At 34.7% G+C, this 22,077-nt stretch overlaps 1 non-coding gene across 1 annotated transcript; it reads left to right on the forward strand.

Annotated features, from left to right (window-relative positions):
- Window positions 1-17,029: 17,029 nt before the first annotated feature.
- On the forward strand, window positions 17,030-17,104 carry LOC123858110 (small nucleolar RNA SNORD79). The gene has a single exon (XR_006794068.1). It is a non-coding gene; the product is annotated as a small nucleolar RNA SNORD79 (small nucleolar RNA).
- The last annotated feature ends 4,973 nt before the right edge of the window (window positions 17,105-22,077 follow it).

Below are 22,077 nucleotides of genomic sequence, written 5' to 3' on the forward strand. Positions count from 1 at the left end.
GTAGAGAGAGAGGCAATATAGAACTCACAGAAAGTTCTAGAGGGCATAGTCACAATGTAGGACCCTGGGACCTCAGATAAGGCTATGCCCTCTGTAGCAAGGTATTTTACAACCTTCCATAAACAGATCTTCTTGTGTTACCAGACCACAGCAGAGAAAGAACACTTGATCATGGGATACCAAGTGAGTAGGCATTCAAAACTATAAATAGTTCCGTTTTGTCATACTTGTCAAGTTATAAAGTAAGATGGTCTGAGCAGTAGTCCACAGTAAAATGGAGATGGTACATCTGAGACAGATTTCAAGCAGGACCAGAGGGCTCAAGTAAGTTCTGTGTGCAGTAGCCAAGACAACTCAGTTCAATAACTGTTAAGTTTTGATATTGACAGTTGCTGAAATTGTGTCATTTTCTTCCCATGGTAAACTCAAAACATTGATAACATCAGTATGTTAAAATGTTTTTCATAAATCAACATTCATGAAGTATTGTCTTTATTTCAATAATTTCCCTTTCATCCTTTTTCCTTTTGACCCTTTTCAGGACTGCTTCTATTAGCAACCCATTCCCTTATGTGCAAATTATGTATGAAAGAATAAAAATTCATAATAATGAATATAAATTCCTATGCAATTCTGTGTAAAATCATCATGGATAGTTTTATAAAATAAAGATCAAGTTTTAAAGAATTCAAGTAATGTTTACATTAGGATAAAAAATACTAGAAATTAGGTGAATAATGTATACGGTGTTTGTATAATTAAGTTTAGGGTGAAAGCAAAATTTTAAAACAAAGGACTTATAAACCAAATTCCATTTTATTTAATTTATTGAATAAATCTATTTTGTTCTATGTTTATAGAACATACAGAGAGAATACAAAAAGAATGAAAGTAAAAGGATAGAAAAATGCAAATGATAATCCAAAGGAATTTATATGGGCATACCATAAAAGTTAATTTTAAGGCAAATTATGTTATTAGGGATATATAAGACATTTTATAATTTTAAAATCTGAAATTAAATAGATGGTAAAATAATTAAAATATTTATCTAATATCCTAGCATAAATATATAAAGCAAAAACCAGGAAGCCATATATAAAATATGGTCAAATGCTTAATATATTTGGGGAGTTTAAAACCCTTCTCTCATTACCAGGAGCTAGGAGGTGGAGGGATTGAGGAGATACTGTTTAAGGGTACAAACGTGCAACTAGCAGATATAGAAGTCCTGGAAATCTAATATACAAAATAGAAATTATTATCAACAATACTATATAATAAACTTCAAAGTTCCTAAGACACTAGATCTTAACTGTTCTTTTCACAAAAAAAGTGAAAATTATGTGACATGATAGAGATACTAATGCTAAAGTGGTAATCATATTACAATATATAAATGTATCATATGAATGTTATACACCTTAAACTTACAAAATGTTATATGCCAATTATTTCTCAAAAAAGAAAAAACAGACAAATCTATAAGGAAATAGACTATCACTAGTATTTAGCAATCATGAGTTGATAAAGAATAACTACAAAACTCTAAAGTACACATTCAAGTATAAATAGCACATTTTAAAAATTGACTATATTCTTGGTTATAAAGCAAATTTCAACAAATTTCAAATGACTGATATGATTAGATTATATTTTCTGACCAACAATACTATTAAACTACAAATCCATAACAAAAATATAGCTAGAAATACCTGATATTGTTACAATTCACAAAAATTTCTAATTCAAGTTCAAATATGCAACCAAATGGAAATCATAAAATAGTTTGAAAATAATGAGTTTTAGTCACACAATAGAATTAAATATATTAAAAAAAAAAAAAAACGTGGTTAGACACATTATGAATAATTCTCCCAGACATAATGTTGAGTGAAATAAGCTTGGTTAAAAAATACATATTATTTCATTTATATAAATTTCAAAATTAGTCAAAACTAATCTATAAAGATAGAAATTAGAACTGGGATCACCTTTGACATGTATCAGTTCTGAAGGGGCCAGAGAAAATCCACTGGTGCACTGCATTTGCTTTTGCTTTTAATTTCAAAAAAAGCATTTGCTTTTTATCTTGATCTAGGTTGTAATTGTATGGATATGTACCTAAATAAAAATTCATCATGTACACCTCATGTGTACATGTGTACTTTCTGTACTTTATAAAATATATAACTCAAGCATTTAAGAAAATATTTATGTCAACAAATTTGAAAATGAACAAATTCCTAGAAAAATATAACTTACCAACCTGATTCCAAAAGAAATTAAGAACCTGAGTTATCTTGTAACCACTAAACAACTGGAATGTTAAACACACCTCCCCGCTGCCATGTGTGAGCATGCACATGAGCACGCGTGCACACACCCCCACACCCAACCACAGCACTGACACAAATGATACTAGGTAAGTTCCACCCAGGATCCACAGTAAGGTAATTGGTAAAGAGCTAAATGATGAGGAAAGGGACATGGGGGAGCTAACAAAATTGAGACAAGTTGAAAAATAAAATGAAGGACCATTAAAAATCACTGGTGTTAAATGGTCAAGTGGTAGAATAAGAATTTGTCCTACTAACATTTGTTATACATTTTCTCTACAATCTTCAGTAATGCATTGTAGTTTATGAATTTTTGTAAATTATGCCATACGGATATATATGAAATAATAAAGGAGATAAATTTAACATCCGGTGTCAATACCCGCAACTCCTAAAGCATAGCCCAGTAAGTCAACAGTTTAAGTCCCACAGAAATTTTCAGAGGGTTTTTGAAAGTTCTTGTTTTCTGCCATTTATACTCCTGTATGTGGCAGGGTTCATTTACTTAAGATTCACAGGAGCTCAGAACAACCAGATGACATCTCAATGACACTACAATGATAGGCATTCTTTCAGCCTTATAATGTAAATGCTGGTCTTGTATAAATAAGCACATGCAAAGGAGAGGTGGAGGGTCCATCACAGACAGGAAAATAGACTAAATAATTATATCATTATCTCTTTACGTATTATACGCAAGTCTACTAGGCTAGGAGTTCCACATGAGCAGGGAATGTGTTGGTCACATTTACATATGTTCATCCTTAGGGATATATTATAATACAAACATTACATTTTTGCATTGCATTTGGATGAGTCCACAGAAATCAGAAATCTCCATTGAAACACATTTATGTTGTTGTCATGACTAAAAATGTGCATGAAATTCAATGTGATACACCTGAAGTTATGTTACACTTGTTTTTATATATTTTGAATTCAGAATAGGTAATGCTTTGTTCTGAAACCATATTTCCAGACATTTTGTTGGGTACTTTTCAGCCACTAGAGTCTTAATCCCTCCTAGTGGGTCCTAGGAATCCTCCAAGGTTCTGACTCAGACTATTCTAAAGATATTAGTCATGTTTCAACAATTTTTGTTGTATTGATTGTATGAAACTATATTGTATTTGAATTGTTCTTCTGGAGGGAAGGTTTTGGAATTATCTCTCACTAATTCTATGACTCCTCAGTGTGGCTGAGATATGGAGACTGCTGTAGGTGAAGCTATTAGGCACTGAAGCTATGTGGCTGGGCTTTCTTTAAATCAATGCATTTTAAGTATGAGGCGTATGATCTCTAATTCTAAAACAGCCAATACAGTCATAGAGCTTTAATCAAATTGGATGAGAGAGGGAGAGGTGTTGATTAAGGCATAATTCAATTCTAGTGACTGGGATATTGATTGTTTTTATGAGCTCTGCTTTTATAAGCTAAATGCTAAATAGCGATGCTGGACTAGATACGTGTATTTGTATTCCTATCACCTAGGCCTTTGGCTTCACATTTTAATTTTTCTTCCTTTTCAATTATAATTTCCTATTTTATTTTGCCTTGGCTATGAGTTCCAAGGTGCAATTTTCTCAACATATTTGAGTGAACTCCAACCCTCCCTTTTCTTCATTCCATCACAGAACTTTTCATGTATCATTCCAGAGACCTACTCAGTGCATTATAGAGGAATTGGGGGGGGGGGGTAAAGGTTGATTATTTATTTTAGGAAGCTGTGAGAGAAACGACTATCTGCTGCCATAAGGTTACAACCTCCTGGTGGGATACATCAGAGCTCCTAAGGCATAGTTAATTCAGAGAGGAATTCTCGTGTTTTCCCCTGAATTACCCATCTCCCCGCCTCCCTTCCACCAAATTTTCAGGAAAGAAAGGGGAGAAATATACTAAAGGCTAGTTATGTGATTGTATCCTGGGTTGGGACCAGGTAATTCTGTCCTCAAAGGAAACAGGATCATTACTGGTAACTTTTCTTTTCATAATTCTCCAGAGCCAGAAAAGAAGGACTCTTTTTGCTTAAATTTTCTTTCTCCCTAACTCAATTTCTCCTTCCCTTGACTGTAAACTTTCTGTGTAAGACTTAAGTGGAAAAACAGGTACCTTTAAATAGGTATTAAAAGACTGCATAATTTGAAAACTCTAGAATAGATCACTAAAATGCACTTTCTCAAATCAATAGCTTGGCTTTTATTCCAAATTTTATTTTTTAATGTCAACAGCTAAGTACTACTTCTCTCTTTTCATTACTTCTGTGACCAAATTTAATCCACACTCCAGGAAGAGGTAGTCTAGATCAACTGAAACAAGTCATGTGCTCAGAAGGATAAAAATAGAAGTGCATGTTATTAGCTTATTTAAAAACTGTCTCCACTTCACTAAGACTGGGAATGAAACAGTCCATGAAGCTTGTCTATTTCATAATCCACCAATATGTTCACAGTATAGTGTAAGCCAAATATGCATATCTTTTGAAACATGCTGAATTTCTCCAATAGAAAATACAGCCCAAGAAAGGTATCTTGAGACTCTTCTTCTTTACTGCATATTCATGGAATAGAAAACTTAAAAATGGATTCAGGAAGAAGCTGTACTTCACTGGCAGTCATACTCAGTAACTACTTACATAGCTCCTGACTTTATAGTTAAAACAAACATCTCAAATCTCTCCCTGAAATAACAGTGGCTTAGATTCAGATTTTTCAAGGCTTTCCCAGATGCTTTCATTGTATACTTGTCAATAAAGGTCATTTGCTATTGGATATATAAAATTACTTAATGTATATAAATTAGCAAAGACTTTTCTATAAAAAGACACAAAATATAAAAATATTTGGTATTTCCTGATTGAGGACTCAATAAAACAGATCTGGAAACTTACTCATGTTTCTTCTTAATAGTCAATCTATTCTAAATGACTTTAAACATCTGTCTATATTTGTATGTTTTTATAATCTACCCTTAATGTCAAATATGTAATTATTCAAATAAAATAGGATGTGCTAACTACATGCCTATGCATATATACATATGTTATATATGCTATATACATAATCCACAATGAGGGTGGAATGTAATGAAGAAAAAATAGTGAGAATAGAAAAACTTAAAGTGTATCAACTTATTTTTGTTACATGTATGTGAATATTTTGGAAATCCAAAAAAATATCTTGTACATTATAGGAAACTTATGAAATCTATGTAGGAGGCAAAGAGGAAGCAAAGGAGGGAAGAACAAGTAAAAGGATGTGCTTATACATTAAAAAGAAGAAAAGAGAAAGAAAAGGGATACAGGAAACATTTAAAGAAGATGGCACTCCTTTTGAGCATTGGCCTATAGGGAAATTCAGTCTATGCCTTGGGCTTAATTAGCTTAAGCAATTTAGCAAGTGTGCACTTATACTGCATGAATTAAACAGAAGGTGTACTTAGTGTGAGGCACTCTAGATGCCGAGCTTGAGATGTTGAACAGTATGTATATAAATATTCATATCTGAAATGTTTTTCTTGATTAAAAAGTATTCTGTGAATTTTTGAAAGTTTCTTAAAGAAAATTCATTTAATTTCAGAAGTCATGAAAAGAAAAGGAATTGATAAAATAAAAATGCAATATATCAAGCAAGATGGCTGAGTAGGATGTCTCTCAACATATCCTCCACTCAACAATGACAGTTGAATCTGGGATCCTTCCATGGACAAAAGTGCCTTCGTGGGATCTGTAGGATCCAGCACCACAAGCCTAGGGACCTAGAGTCTTGCCCACCCATGCACTGAACAATAGGCAGATAGACCTTGGTACCAGCTATAGACCCTGAAGTGGCCTGTGGACCAGTTCCAGCCCATCTTGGCTGCAGTCTGGAAACCCCTGGAGAACACTGACTTAGACAATAACTCACATACAAGAGAACCTTTCTGGAAATCCAGCATCCAGTGAAGTTCCAGCACCCCACTGAAGCAAAAAAAAAAAAAAAAAATTGAGATTGGATGCATTTGAGAGGGTAAGAAGAAAAGTTTGACTTTAACTGTATCACCCCTCCCGAAAGGCAGCACAGGGGCCATAGGGAGTGAAGGAATATGAGGGTGTATGTGTGAGTGCTAGGTTTTCCCAGCTGTTGGGCATGCTGCTGAAAAGGCTCATTTTTCTCTCCCCCATTCAGAGTACTGAACTGTAAGCTACATGAAGGTGGTGGAGTTTGAGGAGTGGGGATGAGAGTGGCTGGGAGAAAAGCAGCCAGGGCTCAGAAATGTGTCAAAGGGATGCAGATCTTACTAAGTGCATCATGAACTCCATCAGGAGACTCACACACAAGCCATTGGGATGCCCTGCCCTCTGACTCCCCAAACTGGACCCATCCAGTGCTTGAGATGCCTAATCCACATACTCTTCTACCCCATCGCAGGCTCCCTTTGCACACTCCTAACTGCAGTGAGAGTGAGCCTTGGGAGACAATTAGTGAGCATGTTCAGAAAACTGGCTTGAACCTGTGAGCCAGGAAGAACCACAAACTTTAGCACAGCCCTTGGGAAAGGAAAAGGGAGGCTGTCTGCAAACAGATCTGGAAGCACAACATATCAAAACCTATGGGATGCTGAACAAGCAGTTTTAAGAAGAAAACATATAGCAATAAAAGTCTGCATTAAGAAAAAACAAAAATCTTAAATAAACCACTAACTTTACACCTCAAGGAACTTTATAGAAAAGCAAAGCCCAATGTTAATAGAAGGAAGGAAAAAACACAGATTGGAATGGAATTAAATGAAACAGACAAGAAAGACACAAGATCAAAGAAACTAAGCTGGGTTTTTTTAAAAGATAAATTGACAAATCTTCAGCGAGACTAAAAAAAAGACTGAAATCGAAATCAAAGAGGATACATTACAACTGATGTCACAGAAATGAAAGATCATAAAAGACTACTATGAACGGTGAAGTATCAATCAAGGAATAAACCTCTAGAAATATATGTCTTACCAAGACTGAATCATGTAGAAAATCTGAACAGACCAAGAATGAGTAATGAGACTGAATCAATAGTCAAAAACCTTCCAACAAAGAAAAGCCCAGGATCAGATGGTTTCACTGGTGAATGCTGTCAAACATTTAAAGAAAAAGTAATGCCAATTCTTCTAACTCTTCCAAAACAACTGAAGAGGTGGGAATATGCTCAAACTCATTTATTTTATAAGGCCAGCATTACTTTGATACCAAAGCAAGATAAGGACACTACAAAAAACAACAGGCCAGTATTTCTGATGAGCACAGATGGAAAAAATTCTGAACATTAGAAAACCAAATACAACAGCTCATTAAAAGAACCATGCACTACCATCAAGAGGAATTTATCCCTGGGATGCAAAGGTGGTTCAACGTATACAAATCAGTAACTGTGATACATCATAGTAATAGAATGATAAAAATCATATGGTTATCCCAATAAATGTAAAAAAGATTTGAAAAAATACAAATCCTTTCATGATAAAAACTTTCAACGAATTGGGTAAAGAAGGAATGTACCTGAACATAGTAAAGACCATATATGATAAACCCTCAGCTAACAGCATACTAAAAGCTAAAAAGCTAAAAGTTTTTTCTCTAAACTCAGGAATAGGGCAAGGATGTCCATTCTCACCACTCCTATTCAACATGGTAATGGAAATCCTAGCCAGAGAAATTAGGCAAGAAAAAGAAATAAAGGCATCCAAAATGGAAAGAAAGAAGTAAAATTGTCTTTGCAGATGATATGATCTTATATGTACAAAATCCTAAAGACTCCACCAAAAAACTCTTAGAAATAATCACCAAATTCAATAAATTTACAGAATTCAAGATCAATATACACTAATTAGCTGTGTTTCTATACACTAAGAATGAAATATCTGAAAAAGAAATAAGAAAGCAATCCTATTTACAATAGCATCAAAAATAATAAAATGCTTCAGAATAAATTTAAACAGGAAGTGAAAAATCTATATATACACTGAAAACTCTAAAATTATGAAATAAATTGAATATACAAATAAATGCAATTATATCTCATGTATGTGTATTGAAAAAATTAATATTGTTAAAATGATTATACTACCCAAAGCCATCTATAGATTCAACAAAATTCCTATCAAAATTCCAAAGTCATTTTTTGAAATAGAAAGACATGTATCATATGACCTCACTGATATGAGGAATTCTTAATCTCAGGAAACAAACTGAGGGTTGCTGGAGTGGGGGTGGGGTGGGAGGGATGGGGTGACTGGGTGATAGACACTGGGGAGGTTATGTGCTCTGGTAAGCACTGTGAATTGTGCAGGACTGTTGAATCACAGATCTGTACCTCTGAAACAAATAATGCAATATATGTTAAGAAAAAAAAAAAAAAAGAAGATAGCGGAGGGGAAGAATGAAAGGGGGGGAATCGGAGGGGGAGACGAACCATGAGAGACGATGGACTCTGAAAAACAAACTGAGGGTTCTGGAGGGGAGGGGGGTGGGAGGATGGGTTAGCCTGGTGATAGGTATTAAAGAGGGCATGTTCTGCATGGAGCACTGGGTGTTATGCACAAACAATGAATCATGGAACACTACCTCAAAAACTAATGATGTAATGTATGGTGATTAACATAACAATAAAAAAATTTAAAAAATACAATCCTAAAATTTATATTGAACCACAAAAGACCCTAAATAGTCAATGCAGTTCTCAGAAAGAAGAAAAAAGCTAGAGATACCACACTTCTTGATATTAAACTATGTTATAAAGCTACAGTAAGCAAAATAGTACAGTACTGACATTAAAAACAGGTACATATACCTAGAGCCCAGAAATAAACTCACAGACACCATCTAGTAATATTTGACAGAGGAGCCAAGAATATTCAATAGGGAAATAATATTCTTTCAGTAAATGGTGCTGGGAAAACCAGATATACATATGAAAAAAAAATGAAACTGGATCCCTATCTTAAATCACTCACAAAAATTAACCAAAAATGAATTAGAGACTTAAACATAAGACTTGAAACCATAGAACTTCTAGAAGAAAACAGAGGAAAAAATCTTCTGGACATTCACCTGGGCAAGGACTTTTTGGATATGAAACCAGAAGCACGAATAGCAAAAGCAAAAATTAACATGTGAGACTATATCAAACTAAAAAGCATCTGCACAGCAAAGGAAACCATCAACAAAATGAAAAGGCAACCTGCAGGATAAAATATTTGCAAACTGTCTATTTGATATGGGGTTAACATCCAAAATATAGCAACAAGTCATAAACCTCAATACAAAAACAAACAACAAAAAACTATTTGATTAAAGAGCAGAGAATAGATATTTTTCCAAAGAAGGCATACAAATGGCCAACAGTTATATGAAATGATAGTCAACATGACTGATCATCAGGAAAATGCAAATCAAAGCCACAATGTGATATTATCTCACATCTGTTAGAATGGCTATTATAAAAAGACAAATATGTTTTGGCAAGAATGTAAAGAGAACACTTGTGCACTTTTGGTGGGAATGTAAATCAGGGCAGCCACTATGAAGAACAGTATGAAGTTTCCTCAAAAAATTAAACACAGAACTACCATATGACTCAATAATGCCACTTCTGGATGTATAAGTAAAAGAAGTGGAATCAGGTTCTCAAAGAGACGTCTGTACTCCCATGTTCATTGCAGTATTATTCACAATAACCAACAATAGCCAAGACACAGAAATATCCTAAATGTCCATCTATAGATAAACAGACGAAGATGTGGTGTGAGTGTGTGTGTGTGTGTGTGTGTATGATGAGATAATCAGCCACAGGAAAAAAAGGAAATCCTGCCACTTGTGACAATATGGACTGATCTTGAAGGCATTATGCTAAGTGAAATAAGTCAGAAAGAAAATGACAAATACTGTAAGAGCTCTCTTATATGTGGAATCTAAAAGAGCTGAACTCCTAAAAACAGAGAGTAGATTGATGGTTGCCAGAGGCTGAAGTGTGGTGGAAATGGGGAGATGCTGGTCAAAGGGTACAAGCTTACCACTAGAAGATGAAAAAGTTCTGGGTATCTAATTATAATATTGTTAACAACACTGTACTATATACTTGAAAGTTGCTAAGTGAGATCTTAAATATTCTCACCACACACACAATGATAATTATAGGAGATGATGGGCCTGCAAATTTTGCAATATATATCAAACTAGCACATTGTACACCTTATATTTACACAATGTTATATGTCATTTGTATCTCAATAATGCAGTGGAGGGCAGCAATATACTTAAAATACCAAATAGTTGAAGGGAAGGGAACTACCTTTTACATGTATAAGATAATACAAAAGACATCCTTGATCTAAGTTGGGCCAAGTTCTTAAAGTTTTTGTCAAGGAATACATTTTTAAAACCTGATTGAAAATTGAAAACATAGCTTCCTTAGTTCACTGAATAAGATACTACTCTTCACTAATACTTTAAAAGTGAGTCCAGATTTGAGACAGTAACTTTGATATCATTTACCATATAAAAACTATCTACTGTACTCGTTAAATAATTTAGTCAGTGAGCTGGATTTTTAGTTTTGCTTGTATTTAGGGCAGAAAGTCGTGGTCAGTGGCCTGGAAAGCAAATTATGATTTAAGGACTGTTAAGTACTTTTAACTCTAATAAAATGGAAAAAAAAATGTTCCTGAAACAAAAAAGAAGTGCTCTGGCGAGACACTAAGGCTTTAGGGGAGATGAAGATTTATCTGTTACACTACTCTATCAGTTTGTATCCACAGTCAAATGTAGTGGAAAGAGAGTTTATTATCCCCTCTGAGTATAATAATTCAGGTAAGAGCAAAGCTGCCATAGGCAGATCAAACAAGTGGTCCATGTTTGTCTTCCTTGTTCCTCTCTACTTTGTTTAGCAGACCCCTCATCCTCAGGGCTCTCACATTTCATGATTGATTCTCTCCCTCTCAACCCCCTTTACTTCATCCTCTATGATCTGCTAAATGAAGAAATTATTGCAAAACCAGCACATATTTGTTTCATCTGGATAACCCAGGGTTACCTAAAATTTTAGGACTAACTTCAGTGCACCATTTTGTTCATTCCTAAAAGCTCTGGAAGTTGATCCTTCTACCCTTTCCTCCTTAACTTGATAAACATTTTTTTTTACTTCCAACAGTTTCTGTGTTCTCAAGATTGGTTACAGGTGTGAATATAAAATCTGGAAAATATTCCAGAACTTTTTCAAAATTTTTATTATGTATACTTCTATCCCTCTTATATAATGGAATGCATTATAAATATAATTCCAGGTATTAAAGTAACTCATACACACATACATATATGTGTGTAAATATGTAATTTATATTTTAAAAACATCCCCAATCTTAATTAATTGCTGGTCTGCTTAGCTCTATATAAAGAACAAGTTCTAAAAAGGAAAACTGTAGAGTGCACTGGGCTTCCACTAATGGTAACTCACCTACTGAAAACATGTATAAAAGCTGAGATTGTTTGGTATGTTTGAAGGCATTGGAAAACTGACAAGGCAGTGAAAAATCATAGGGCTGAGATGAAAGAGAGGGACACATAGAAATGTTGCTTTGGGGACATATGGGATCATGCTGCATTCCAGGAAAGCATCTGTGAACCAAGGAAGGGGAGGAATATTAACAATCTTGAATGTCTAAAAGGACAAAAATTAGAGTTGAAGGTTATTCATTGGGAGAACGTCATGGGAAATCAAAAGCACTTTGGACAGAAACACCAAATGGATACATTATAGGATTAAGAAAGAGACACAAATAGAACTACCCTTAAGGACTGAAAGCAAAAACTTACATTACCTTATTCCCTGAGATTATATTTATATGATCCAAATGGCTAGTGTCTCTAGCCATCTGCCAGAAGCAAATATAAATTTTCTCTGAAGAAGATAACATTATACTTAGCCTCTAGTCTCCCTCCCCCACTATATCTAAGAAAATGCAATGTTCATCACTCAAACAAAAATCATCAGGCACTTAAGGATAAGAGATGAGACCAAAATCCAAGTAAACAGAAAAGACAAATCATTAAGATCTTGAGATAAAGGATTATTACACAGAGACTTTAAAATAACTATTCTGAATATGTTAACAGAAATAAAAGTGTCAAAATCTGTTAGAGAATGGGAAACATTGTTTTGGAAATGAAATTTCTAGAACAGAACAGTACAATAAAAAGTGAGAATTTACAGGGTGTAACAGTTGTTAGACACAGATGAAGAAGGCATTGCATGATGGGACATGAGAAAATATTGGGGATGAAGCACAGAGACACAAAATGCTAAGTGCATTAAAGGAAGTAAGGCATACTAGGGATGCAGATTTTAAAGAGTCCGTGATATGTGTAACTGAAGTTCTAGGATATGACCTTGTATATGAAGGAGAGAGAGGAGGGAGAGAAAGGAAGAGAAGGGCAAAGGATAAAGAGTAAAGCAGAAGCATACTTCATGTGATAAGGACTGAAGGTTTTTTCAGAAGGATGAAAGAGTGAGCTGCAGAGTCAAGAAGTTTTATGAATCTAAAGTGTGTTAGAGGGGTACCTGGGTGGCTCAGTCATTAAGCGTCTGCCTTCAGCTCAGGTCATGATCCCAGGGTCCTGGGATCAAACCCCACATCGAGCCCCACATTGGGCTCCCTACTTGGTGGGAGAACTGCTTCTCCCTCTCCCACTCCCCCTGCTTGTGTTCCCTCTCTGTGTCTCTGTCTAAATAAATAAATAAATAAATAAATAAATAAATAAATAAATAAATAAATAATCTTTTCAAAAAATAAAATAAAGTGTGTTAGAGTGCAATGGCACCTAGGGGATAGGAAGAAAGGCAGAGGACTTACTACACAAGTTATTTATAAATCATCTTATTCATAGAATAAGGATGATTCAGAAAGGGTCTGGGCAAAATAGCCACAGTCATAAATTTCAGGAGACTATATTACTGTATTATCTCATCTAACTCAACAACAGTATGGGCACTATACTATTTTTTATTCTAATTTACAAATGAGAAATTAAGTTTGAGTAATGTGTTTTTTCCCCCCCAAGTTCACACAGAGACTAAGAAGTGCCACTGGAACTGCAATCTGTTTGTTTGGTGTAACAACCCAAACTCTAAACCATTCCAATCTGCAATACTTCAATCATGTTGACATATAAATTTTTGTTCAAAAAATTATCACTTTCAAGGTCTATCATTTTACAAGTACTATTATATATCCACATAAGTGCTGTAGTTTTTTTTATTCACCCACATATCCATTAACACAGGTACATTTATTTAGTATGCTCAATGAAGTATACACTTTATAGGTGTTTGAGTTACATTAATGTCAACAACTGTGAAGGGTCTGAGATTTTTCCCTACTTGGAATCTAATCAGTTAACCTGTCATGATTTCATAGTGTGGACAAGGAACAACTCCTGGACCAAAGACAAAGAAATTTATTATTTCTAGAATAACAGGCAATATAAATGTGTGTTTGCACCAGTTCCCTTACCCCTCAAGCCAGAGAGAGTGACAGGGAATGTCTTCAGAGGATTCTATGCACACAGTGGGTTTGTATCACTCCTGAGAAAGCCCAAAGTTTGTCAACTCCAATTATAAGAGGATGCCAGCAAACATGCCCAACTTTGGACCTGCAGGAAGATACCATATTTATTATACTGGGAAACAAACACAAACTTGCCCTCCATTTTCAAGGGAGATATTAAGATTTCTTCTAAGATCGTTTGCTATACAAAAATCCTTGAAAAGATAATCCAGATCAAAAGGCTACAGTGCCTCTGCTTATAAGAAGTGTAGAAATGAAAATGACCTGGGGCACCTGGGTGGCTCTGTCAGTTGGGTGGCCAACTCTTGATTTCGGCTCAGGTCATGATCTCAGGGTGGAGCCTGCTTAAGACTGTCTCTCTCCCTCTCCCTGTGCCCCTCTTCTCACTTGCTCTCTCAACAAAACAAAACAAAAAACAAAAAATGGAAAATGACCCACGTAGAACTCTCTCAATAATTAATGGACAGACAAAAGTTCCTTCCTGTGAAGCTTATACTCTAAGACAAAAACAGTTACATATAATAAATAAATTTTTAGATTAAATACAATCAATGCTGGGGGGAAGAGTAGATAAAGGAGACTGGGAGATTTGGGGAGTGCAATATAAATTTTGGTTGATCACACTAGGTCTAGATGAGAATGTAAGATGAGCAAAGTATTGAACAAAAAATTTTTCCTGAATATTGCATTTTACTTCCTTTTATATTAATTTTGTTTTCTTGGGAAAAATGAATACACTTAAAAGAAAACATGTTCATAGTGTTGTTGATTGTAGATCAAGTCTTCACAGAAGTATAGTTAAGAATATAGAGGAGGAAACTTCTCCTAACCAGCATTTTTGTATATGGAGTTTATTAGAGATAGGAGTATATACATATATTTGGGGTTTCATTAACAGCTATATTCAAGTCCCCAAAATGTTGCTCTGGTAAAGTAATTCTGAATTCCCAAAGTACATTGGCCTATTTTATAATCTTTTTGGCACCCATTTTCTTATAAGTGAGAAACCAATTTTCTGAGAAGCAAACAAACAAAACCTCATTTCAAGTCCCTAGAGATTCAAGTTGACTTTGCAAGCCAAGCTCATGTGGTGAAAGTGTTTCTAATCTTGGCAATGTACATTTTCCTTGCTTGTGAGATCTTTTCTGGTCATCACCCATGGTGCTCTCTCAACTCACAGTTAATTCATCCAAACTGGCTTGCATCCTCTGGGACCCAACAGGGAAGTTTGGGTCTACTTATGACTGCAGGAAATGCTATTCTGTGTATTGTGAGGGAACAAGAAAATGATGGTTTGGATACTGTAAAATCCTGCAGTCCCTTGAGGACAATATACTTCACATAAGGCATGATGATAAAAAGATACAACAGATTTTTACACTGATCCACCAAAGCAAATTCAGAGTCATAATATCATTATAGGAAATTTACACTGCCATGTAATGGGATAGTATATATACAGCTTATATAAATATCCAAATTAAGTATAAGGATTTGGTGAAAATTAATGTACTTCATATAACTTACTGAAATAGATGTCCTGCTGACAGCACCAGGAAAATTACTTGCTTGACAGAGAGTGTAAGAAATACAGTTCTGGGTATAGAAATATCTTTTTATCACTTATTTTTCAAAATAAAGTTATATTTATTGTGAGAAGTTTTACAAACTCTATAGATTATGTATCTGCTAACTTCTAAAATGATTGCCTAAGGGTGCAATATTTCTGAAGTGTAAATTAGGCTTTTGGTTTCTGTCAAAAGTTGCATCAGTATTTTCTTACACATATGAACATACTGATTTGCATTCTCAGAAAAATGCCCCTATCACTTATCACAGAGAAAAATGGAAACCTAGTTTTCATCTTCAAATCATGAGGACATAATGCTAGATGTTGTTGAGTAAAAGCCTGTAAAATTAATTTGGATTCCAATTTATTTAACTATTTTACTTTTTGTGGGAACTGACTGTAAGCAATTTCATCATATTCTACTACACTAGAATTTGGGCATTTAGGAATTAGTCTTGGAAAATCAAATCTACTATTTAAATAACAGTTTTCAAATTTTTTAAATTTTTGTAATATTACATCATGTCTCAACAGACTCTGAAATAATCCACTGGAATATAGTCAGCATTTATAAACATGAGAAACTGGAAGAGGATACCATATTAAAGAGGACATATTTAGGATGTTGGAAGACAACTCTACTTCAAGGAATTTAATTTTTTTTGTCTATCCACTTAATTGGGGCCCTGAAATTTTTCAGACATCATAATCTGAGTAAAATAAAGGAAAAAGGAACCCACCCAGGAATTACATAGGGAAGCCCAAGAATGCAGTCCCTGAGAGAAAGGGAACTCATGAGGTAAACCTCATGATGATCCTTGTTTCTGTCTGCAGAATATTTCCAAATGGCTATAGCAAGCTGAAGTCCTAGTAGAGGACAGTAGTTCTGCTGTGCTGAAGAATGAGAGATCAGAGTTTGTAGCTACTGAAGGGGCTGGAATTGGTGCAGCACAGAACTGGAGAGGGAGGGTTCCCTCTACCTCTGTGGCTGAAGTCTAGGTTTGCATACACAGAGTGAGACTAGGCAAGGCTTACCAGAAAGCAGTTGCATTATAGGTCAAATCTGCAACAGTAGAGACCTGCCCCCAACAGGATAGAAAGAATTCCTTAACACTGGAAACAAACTGAGACACTAGAAAGGCTCAACCTTTAGGAATAAGGATGCTCTCAGGACCATGGGCTACTCTAAACATCCCCCCTGCCGCCAACAAGTTGTCAAGGCAAACTCAGATGATCTAAGGAAAAACCAATTCTGGAGTTCGGGTCCTGTTACAGTGACTTGGACTTGCTGCAAATTTATCCAAACAAAGGGTAAAACTAATATTAGACAATGTAAGCTTATCAGCCAGTTACTGAACTGTTTAATACAACAAAACTTAGAAACTTTCAGAGGAAGACAATGAACACAGCACCTCTAAATTGTCATAATTAATGTCTAGTACACATAAAATTAGACATGGAAAGAAACAGAAAAAATGTAATCCATAATCAAGAGAAGTTCAATAACAGGAAGAAAAAATGTACATAAAATGTACAGATGAGTTAGTGATGACTTTTGAAATTAAAAACAGATGGGAATCTCTCTGAAAATGTACAGATGATTTGAACTCATATATCAAAAAGGAAAATGATATATTTTCAATAAGCATATGCAAATATTCACACTATTATTAGTTACAGAATACAAACTAAAACCACGATTAATCACTAGTATACTATACACTAAAATAAAAGTACAATAATGCCAAGTATTGGCAAAGATGAGTGCAACTGGAAACCTCATGCATTGGTGGGGATTGTGTAAAATACTCTAACGAGGTGGAAAATAGTTTGGTAGTTACACAAATACATTTACCATATTATTCACCAATTCCACTCACTAGTAGATTATCCTAAAGGAATGCAAACTTATATCCACAGAGAAGGCTGTGATCAGAAGGAGCAATCAGTGATCAGAGAACAGATCCTCAATATTTGGAGGAGAGTCCTTTTGGCCCACTCTTGCTCCTAAAAGCTGTGTTCGAACTGCTCCAGGAACATGTGCACAGCTGCCTATCCTGGGTCTGGAGGTAGGGGACAGGTAGCATGCTAAGAGCTGAAATTGCTGGAAATCAACCACGATTTGCCTCCAAGTCTTCTATTAAGTTATAAACTTCCACAGATGCCAGACTTCCAAAATTGTTACAACATACAGATTCTGCCAGTGCGGTTGTTGTGGAGGTAGGGAGACCTTTTCCTAGCGCTTCCCACTCTGCCATCTTCCCAGAATCCTGCTCCTTGTACTGACCGGTTCGTGAATGTTTAAAAAAAAAAAAAATCCTTGTATTTCAGGAATTAAAAACGTGGCTGGGATGTATTATCCTTTTTAATATGTTTCTTGAATTTGATTTGCTAGTACTTTGTTTAGAACTCATAAGATAGTTTTCCTTTCTTGTAATATCTTTATAAGTTTCATGAAAGCTTCATGAAAGGAGTTCTGAGGTGTTCTCCCTTTTTTCCATTTTCTAAAATACTTTGGTAAGACTGATGTTACTCTTCAAAAGATTGAAAAATTTACTGATGAAGCCATCTAAGCCTGGAGATATCTTTTGTGGGAAGTTTTTAATTACAGATTCCATTGCTATAATTGAGATTTAGATTTTCTAACTCTTCTTGATCATTTTTGACAGAATGTGTTTTTCTAGGCATTCATCAATTACATCCAAATTTAAACATTTGCTATATTGAAGTTTTATATTAAAGTAATACTCTCCTATTATCTTTTCAATGGCTTTAGAATCTGTATTCAAGTCATCATTTTCTTCCGGCTATGGTCTTCCACTTTTGTTTCTGTGGGGTGACAGGTTTAGTCAAATAACTTTTGGATTTGTTGGTAGTTTCCATTACAGGTTTGTTTTCTGTATCACTGTTTCTTTTCTTAATTCCCTTTTCTCATAAAGGTTAGGTGTTTAATTTTTTCCACTTCTTGAGAGCACAGATTTTCAGTCTTTATTTCTGTTATATGGCTACAAATTTCTCTTTAAACCTGACTTAATTTGAAACCCACAAATTTTTAGATATTTCATTATCATTCAAATCAAAATATATTTTAATTTCCATTAGAATTGTTCTTTGACCCATATAGTATCTAGATATATATTTCTCAATTTCCAAATATTTGAGGATTTCCTTGTTATCTTTTATTATTGATTGTAACTTTTACTCTATTCAGAAAACATAATCTATATTATTTACTCATTTAAAAATTGTTGTGACTATTTTATGATCTGACTTGTTATGAATTTGATAATCACTCCAAGATCATTTAAAATATTTTGCAACTTGGGGTGCCTGGGTGGCTCAGTCAGTTAAACTTCTGACTCATGGTTTTGGCTCAAGTCATGATCTCATGGGTCATGAGACTGAGACCCACATCAGTCTCCATGCTCATAGCACAGTCTGCTTGGGATTCTCTCTCTCCCTCCCCCTCTGCCCCTTCCCCAGCATGTACTCTTTCTCTTAAATAAAATCTTTTAAAAATATTCTGCAACTGTTCTGTAGAGCTTTATCTTCTCTGTAGAGCTTTCTATAATTAAATATATTAATTATCTTAAAATTTTCTATAGGTCTTTGACTTTTCATCTGCTTGAGCTATCCATAATTGAAATGGATATGTTAAAAATTCCCACTATGTAAATTTTTCTAATTTTCCTTTTTGTTTTATATGTTTAAAAGTTATGTTATATAGGCATATATATATATTTAGAAGTTTTTTTTAATCCACTCATTGCATTGATCTTGCAATATTATGAAATATAGCCTGGTTGGGTTGCCTGGGTGGCTCAGTTGATTAAGCGGCTGCCTTCAGCTCAGGTCATGATCCCAGGGTCCTGGGATCGAGCCCCATGTCTGGCTTTTTGCTCAGCGGGGAGCCTGCTTCTCTCTCTCCCTCTACATGCTACTCCACCTGCTTTTGCTCTCTGTCAAATAAATAAAAATTCTTTAAAAAAAAAAAAAGAAATATAGCCTGCTTTATTTGTAGTACTTATTAACTTAAAACAAATTTCCACTTGTATTAATATTGTCATAAAGGTTTTTAGGATTAATATTAGTGAGACATATTTTTTTTTGCCATCCTTTTGCTTCCAATCTTTGTATGTCCTTATATTTAAAGTATGCAATATAGAGTTTATATGCATATATGTGCAATATATAGTTTAGGTTGTCATCCATCCTAACCATTTTATTCCGTTAAATGAACATAGTCCAATTAAGTAATATTAACATGTAATTGATGTGTTAGGTTTTAATCCCTCTTCTTATTATTTGTTTTCTGTCTGCATCTTCTGCACTTTACTCCCCTTTTTTCCTTTTCTCTGCCTTTTATATTAGAGTGTGACTGATAGGTAGAAGTAGGGGAGCACAGCCTTTCCCCTTTTATTTTTCTTGCTGTTATTGTGGGCATTTCTCCGGAAATGGTAGCAGCCATTGGTTCCCATCCATAAATTTTTAAAATATTACCATATCCAGCTTCAGCATGATGCTCACACATACCACTGCCAGACAGACAAAGCCCACACCTTAGAAATCAGAGTTCCTGCTACATGAGGCCTCACTTAGTTTACTCATCCTCAAATACATTGATCATGCTTCTAACTCAAAGGTTTAAAGACTAAATAATTTAAAGCATATCCAACACTTGGAATGGTACATGAACATTATAAGGTATATAATATAATCATTTTATACCAATATATATCAATATCTAACATATACATGTATGTATATATATGTAACATATCCATCCCTTGACCTTGAAAGATATACTCTATAAAAATGGATTACATTTTTTGAAAGATTCTAAATAAATTTAAGGTAAATAATCATATCTCATCATGAGAGATGGTATAAGCAGACCCTATGACTTTTGGAATCCTCAGAAAGTTGTGATTATTATAGGAGTTGTAAAGTTATACACAATAAATATACTATATATCTTTAAAGGTTCATGCATTCATAGGTAAAATAAATTAGATTTTCATTTAAAATTCATTAATTAGAGAGTAAAAACGTGGGCAGGTTTGACTACTACATATGCTTTTCAAATGAGTATTTAAAACAATGCCTATTCCTATGCAGCAATCACTCATATTGAATCTTGACTTCAAAGGCCAATTTGTATTCAAAGAAAATGTTATTTTTAGCAAGAATTCTAAATTATAGTGTGAAAAAAATTTGCTTCAGTTATAAAACAAATTATACGAGTTGTTGAGAGAATGGTAGAGATTTCAAGGAACATAATGTATAGAATTAGATAAATTATTTAAGGTTAGTTCCTAATTAGGTTTAATAACATCAATAATTAACAATTCCCCAAACTCAACAAAAGTGCTTTTTTCTTTTCAATAGCTTTCTTTTTATTTCCTTATTAGATGCTCACATCAACTCCCCAAGGTTACTTGGGAAAATGTTACCCTCATTTATTGGGTAAGAAAACTGAATGTTGGAGATGTCTGCAGACAGCTTGCTTATCATATGAGTACTATCATCTGTCATCACAGGATTACAATGGAATTAATGTTAACAATCAATTAATTGTTGTCTCAATGCCTACTTCACAAATCTGTGAAATATCCTACATTTCACTGTATGCAGCTCACTTTTGTCTGGATTCATACACCTTATAATAGTCTATGAAATCAAGTTTACAAATGTACCACAATTAAATATAAACAAAAGAAACAAGACCAGCACAACAAAAACATAACTAATCCTGACTAGATGGTAAGGAGTCACCACAAAGAGAAAATCTGTCAACCATTTTAGGAGAAACAAAGGGAGAGCCTACTCTGAACTGAAACAATAAGCATCTCACTGGCCCAGAGAGAGGGAACATGAAGGAAAGAAATCACAGACCTCCAGGAAGGGAAAGAAAACAAAGGCACTTTCCAGTGAAAAAAAATTAATATTCATTCCTTCCTTTGAAATCAGATACAGAACACAGGAAACAGTCATTGTGCAGCCAGGCAACTAGCCACAGCCAATATTTTAAAAATTAAAAAGAAATAAAAAACAATTACCTCAAGATGGGCAGAAAAATATCTGGAGGGACAAGCACAGAGGAAGTCTTAACAGAAAAATACTGCTATCCTTCGTCATCACCATCTTCATCAGGATGGTTAATATTTTGTATGTTCTAGGTTTAATGTCAAGAGTTTTTTTTGTTTTGTTTTAAGATTTTATTTATTTGACAGAGAGAGACACAGTGAGAGAGGGAACACAAGCAGGGGGAGTGGAAGAGGGAGAAGCAGGCTTCCCATGGAGCAGGGAGCCCAATGTGGGGCTCAATTCCAGGACCCTGAGATCATGACCTGAGCTGAAGGCAGACGCTTAACGACTGAGCCACCCAGGCACCCCTAACATCTTTTTTAATATTACCTTGGAACACTTCATGCCAGGACCCGTATAAGGTGCTAGTGATGGAAGGGTGAACAAGACTTAAATCCTACTCTCAGAGAATAAGAAGTAAACAAAAGTGGGGCACTCAAACCAGTCAGATTGATTGCCCTTTTGTTGTTTTTATTTTACACTATCTCTTCACAGCTA

The sequence above is a fragment of the Mirounga angustirostris genome, unplaced genomic scaffold (genome assembly GCF_029215605.1).
Source record: "Mirounga angustirostris isolate CCGP_5_RB_7025 unplaced genomic scaffold, mMirAng1.0.hap1 SCAF_13, whole genome shotgun sequence".
In the NCBI taxonomy this organism is placed as follows: Eukaryota; Metazoa; Chordata; class Mammalia; order Carnivora; family Phocidae; genus Mirounga; species Mirounga angustirostris.